The sequence below is a fragment of the Saimiri boliviensis genome, chromosome 4 (assembly GCF_048565385.1).
Source record: "Saimiri boliviensis isolate mSaiBol1 chromosome 4, mSaiBol1.pri, whole genome shotgun sequence".
NCBI lineage: Eukaryota > Metazoa > Chordata > Mammalia > Primates > Cebidae > Saimiri > Saimiri boliviensis.
Window position 1 is genome coordinate 54,589,455 of NC_133452.1, and position 5,516 is coordinate 54,594,970.

The 5,516-nt window shown below is 33.4% G+C and overlaps 1 non-coding gene across 1 annotated transcript; it reads left to right on the forward strand.

Moving 5' to 3' along the window:
• Window positions 1-4,628: 4,628 nt before the first annotated feature.
• LOC120363402 (U6 spliceosomal RNA) lies at window positions 4,629-4,735 on the forward strand. Its single transcript, XR_005578958.1, has one exon. It is a non-coding gene; the product is annotated as a U6 spliceosomal RNA (small nuclear RNA).
• The last annotated feature ends 781 nt before the right edge of the window (window positions 4,736-5,516 follow it).

The following is a 5,516-nucleotide window of genomic DNA, read 5'->3' on the forward strand; positions in this document are numbered from 1 at the left end:
AAAAGTAAGTGATTTTTTTATGCAATATCATGTCCAGGGTTGGGTAACCCGGAGCTGGTGTAGGCTCTGTCTTCCTAATCAAAGTTTTTTTTATGTGGTTTATTTTTCAGACATAAGTAAGAGAAAAGACAAAGATAAAAAGGCAGTTTTCTATAGGAACTTCTTTCTGTATCTCATTGGCCTGAACTGTACTACCAGGTCACCCCTAACTGCAGAGGAAACTTGAAAATCAAGTAATTTTAAAAGTTTAATCCCCACTAAATGAAGATAAAGACAAAAGAAGTTAGAAAGGGTAGAAAATGGGCGACAAAAGTATGTACCTTATTTTGTTAGTATGCTGTTTACCTGAAGAAAATCTCAAACAGACTCTAAAAAAGCAATACACACCAAAAAAAGTCATCAAGGAAGAAAAATTGAGAACAGAAGAATGTATATTATATTCCTACAAATATTAGGATTTAATTTACTGACATATCACTATCCAAATAATTTCTTTCTAGTTTAGTTTCTCATATTTTCTAAAATGTGGACAGTGGCTTGGAGAGGACTGTTTAATATGACACAGTGTAACATCTGAAGTGAAAACTGGTCTTTGAGTTTAAAGATCTGGGTTTCATTTGATTACATTACTTATTACTTGGATGACTTGTTATATGTAACATTTCTGTCTCATTTTTCTCATCTAGCAAAGGATATTTCTGCTTTAAAAAATTCTTGTGACTATTATATGAAATGCAATATATGAAAGGGCCTGACATATAATACACACTCAACAAATGTTACTTTCTTTCCAAGTAAAATTTAAAACAGAGGCCATGAGATTATTCATGCAAAATATTCATTTTTAAAGTACAATTTCTACGTTGTCTTCTGTGTAGTAAAGAAATCTAGGAGAAAAGGAAAAAATCTAATCTAAAATGTAAGCAACATTCTTTGCCAAGTACAAAGCTAAGTATTTTATACATTTTATTATGTATGTTGTCTTTCATTTTAAAACTTAATACATCATAGTATCCTTTTCTTGGTAGTATGTAAATGCATAATGAGATAAAATGTTTACTTCATACACCTTAAACAACCAAGGAAAACACAAATTAATATTTGCACATTCACAATGATACAATATTCCTGTTATCCATTGTAGTATCTTCATGTCAGCTATTGAAAGCTATACTATGTAGCTCTGGGAAGAAAAAAAATTCTAAATAGCATATCATGACACAGTGTTTCAGAAAAGAAAACTAGTTTCCTGAAAATATATCATGAAATCAATATATTTCCACAAGTGACCAGCTTAATCACCCAACCCTCCAGTTGAAAGAATTCCAATTGAAATGCTGTACTGCCTCTCTCTCTTTATAACTGAATCTACTCAACAGTACATTGACCATTTCATAAGAGGAAGTAGATCTGGAGACTTATGTATTGACTTGAAAGAAGAGCATTGGAAGTCTTGCCAGAAGGCTGCAATGCCTGTGCTTAGAAGTAATCAATAATTTTTTTTAAAATCACACTTATAGTTCTAGCTATTTGTTTCTGTCAAATATATTATGGTGATCATTTGTGCCCTAAAAATGGCATGAATATTCCAAAAATAAATTTTCTACTGGATAAAGGCACTACTTTTTTTTTTTTTTTTTTTTGTTTGCCTTTTTCCTTTCGAGGTTTACAAGCCACAAAAGTTATAATTCCATGTTCTTCAAAAGTAAAAAAGAAATATTTCTGTACTATAACAGGGTCCAGGAAAACATCATTAATATTTAGAGGAATATTAGAGGAATTTTAGAGGACTATCATATGTATATGAAATATTTAAAGTTCTTTTACAAGTATCTTCTTTTTCTCAGGATTTCTTTCACTGTTTTCTACAAAACTACTTATTAGAAATAAAGAACAACATCTTCCCACTTTTCTTTCTCAAAAGCAAAGATGAAATAATGATCAGTACAACTGAGGCAAAAGTGAACTATCAGTTTGATTATTTGCCTGGCAAAACAGAAATGCTGCTTGCCACAGAATCATTCTTTCTATGAAAGACAAACTCCTACCTTTTCCTTATGACAAAAAGAACCCATCTCATTTCTGAAACTGTTCTAGAAATACTATGTGGCTATTTTAGTTGGAGATTCCCCTCTAGGAGTGATGTATGGTCTGCAATATCCTCTGCTTGGAGCTTATGTTCTGATAAAGAAGATGATTGAGACAATAACTCTTTATTATTTCTTTATCAGAGTTGTGTCTCTGCACTCTGTCAAATACTTTTGTGTTATCATGCACTGCTAACCTGACAAAGTCTATTACTTTATTTAAATTAAGCCATGAGGTTGTCTGTGAGTCTGCAAGCCTAGAGTTAAGACCCAACCACATAAAGAGTAACAAGCATTTCTTTTAGTAATTCTTTGCATTTGATTTATATTCACTTTATTAATTTCATTGGGGGTTAAGCTGTTCATTTTAAGTTTTTCATATCTTTGCACCAAATTAATGTAGACAAGCCTTTCAGCAATAAGTTACATTGCTTTTATTACAGCTATCAGCTCTGACACACTCCCAGCCTTTGACCTTGGACAAGTTACTTAACCTCTGTATGCCTTAGTCTTTAGTACTAAAAATGAAGGTAATTATAATCTTTATATTAGATAATATACATTATATTAACATATCATGGTATAGCTATTATTAGGAGAGCAAAATCTTTAAATGCTTATTTGTATCATCAGAAGGTAAAAGAGCAAGAACTCTTTTCAAAATACAAAAAAAAAAAAAAAAAGGAGAAAGAGCGAAGTTTTATCAACACCAGAGATTTCCGTAGCTACCTATGTCAGAACCAGTATACATGGAGTGGGGGTTTTAAATCAGATCAAAGCAACAGGCAAGACTAGAGAGATATTTGAGGATGAAACTGTGGTGTCCTTAAAGAAATTTGGATTTTAACCTACATGAGAACACTGGCCAAGGGACTGAAGTAAAGACCAATAAAATCATTTTTGTATTGGTCAAAGATTTCTCAATTTATACGGTGATGTATGGGAGTATGACTGGAGAGTTGGACAGCAACTGGTAAATTGCAGCCATTGTACAGACAAGCTAATCGAGTCACTTATTAAAGTACAGGGAATCAGGTTGAAGATGAGAATGAGAGGAGAGATTCTAAGAAGACAGAATGTACAGGACTACATGGCTGATTTCGTATGAGACATAAGGGAGTAAAGGACCTTTGGGATATGTGCATCTACAACCCAGGAGAAATTTGTGCTGGAAATTCAGATTTGGAAAAAGTTGGATCAAATTGTAGGAGCTGCTGAGCTTTACCACAGAGTGTATAGTGAGAGAAGACCAAAAATTATGTCTAGAGAACAGAAACATCTTTACCCTGTCCTTTTTACCCCAGAAAAGAGGAAAATGAACCAGAGGAAAACTAGATAAAGTATGAGAATCTCAGAAAAACTGGTGTGGTGAAAATTCTGAAACAGACTGAGGAAGTTGCCTCATCAGGAACTGATGAAAATCGTGTTAGATTAGGATATAAAAGTTTCAGTAGTGATAAATTAACAAAAAAGATAGATGCCCACCACAGCTCAGGCTTCACATGGTATAAGAAAATGGGGAGGACTAAAAGAAATTGAGATGATAATTAATCTGAGAGAAGTCAAGCTAAACAAACATAATTTTGTAATGCTTATCATGTGTGTACATGCAGATATATATACTTGATATGATTAAATATTAAGAATATATAAAAATTATTAAAATTGCCTACAGTTCATGACAAAAATATTTGAAGACTGCTACAGAGAGTTTATGAATTAATTTTCTTTTTATTAGTGGTTACTTAGTGTTCTCTGCTTCTCTTCTATTATGCTGATATTTTGCTTTTGATGTTTAGAAATATTGCAATGAATTTGATACAAATTATCTTAAATGAATAGTGAACAAATAAAATATTGATGTTAGGCTTGTTAAGTATCCCAAAGAGAAAATACAAAGCTATTTTATAAAAGAATAACTAATGGAATTCTATTCAGATGCTTGCAGTGAATAGATAAATGCATTCTTTTTCAGACATCAGATGTAGAAGCTATAAGTTTTTTTTCACAATTTTCATGGAAGAAGTACTTAGTATTTGTAGCATAAGCACCTCAACATTCTTTGAATCCAGCACATATCTAATCAAGAGAAATGCCAGTAATCTAAGTGAATTTAATATGCTTCACTTCCAGGTTTACTCTCCTGAAGTTTCAGTGTGTCTCCACAGAAATACTGCAACATTTGCATGGGTGTTCGAAATGACATTTACCAGAGAAATTGTTTAAAAAGTAAATGGATACCATCCATCTGATCTGTTTGGCTTGTTGGGAACAAGGGTAAAATACATATGAAAATAATTCACCACAAAGCAGTTGAGAATGGGTCAAGTGCTAAAGGGAGGTCAAAGGAGAGGAAATCCACAGAGGTAATAAATCTTGTAATTATATCCTAAAGAGGGCCACTGTAGTGGGCATGCAAAGAAGGTGGGGCAGATGAAGAGAAAGTATGAATCTTCAGATGCAAGATATCAACTGAAATTTATTCTGAGTATTTTCATATCCTATACTTGACAAATAAGTGCCTCAAAAAATAAAAGTTGAGTGCTCACCTTAGCATCACATATGTGAAAAATGGAATGATACGGAGAGGATTAGCATAGGCCCTGCACAAGGATGACACGCAAATTCGCAAAGTGTCCCATATTTTTTCACAGTGAGTCTCTTGGTAGAAACCCTGCAAGCCAGAGAGAGTGGGGGCCAATGTTCAACATCTTTAAAGAAAAGAACTTTCAAACCAGAATTTCTTGTCCAGCCAAACTAAGCTTTATAAGCGAAGCATAAATAAAATCCTTTATGGACAAGCAACTGCTGAGAGACTTTCTTGCTACCAGATCTCCCTTACAAGAGCTCCTGAAGGAAGCATTAAACATGGAAAGGAACAACCAGTACCAGCCACTGCAAAAATGTACCAAATTGTAAACACCATCAACAAAATGAAGAAACTGCATCAACTAACAAGTAAAACAAACAGCTAGTATCAAAATGGCAGGATTGAATTCACAAATAACAACATTAACCTTAAATGTAAACAGCCTAAATGCCCCAATCAAAAGACACAGGCTGGGAAAATGGATAAAAAGTAAAGACCCATCAGTGTGCAGTATTCAGGAGGCCCATCTCACATGCAAAGACACACATAGACTCAAAATAAAGGAATGGAAGAAGATTTACCAAGAAAATGGAGAGAAGAAAAAAAAAAAAAGCAGGGGTTGCAATCCTAGTCTCTGATAAAATGTACTTTAAACAAACAAAGATCAAAAGAGACAAAGAAGTGTATTACATAATAGTAAAAGGCTCAATGCAACAAGAAGAGCTAACTTTCATAAATATATATGCACCAAATACAGGAGCACCCAGATATATAAAGCAAGTCCTTAAAGACCGACAAAGAGACTGAGAATCCCACACACTAGTAGTGGTAGACTTTAA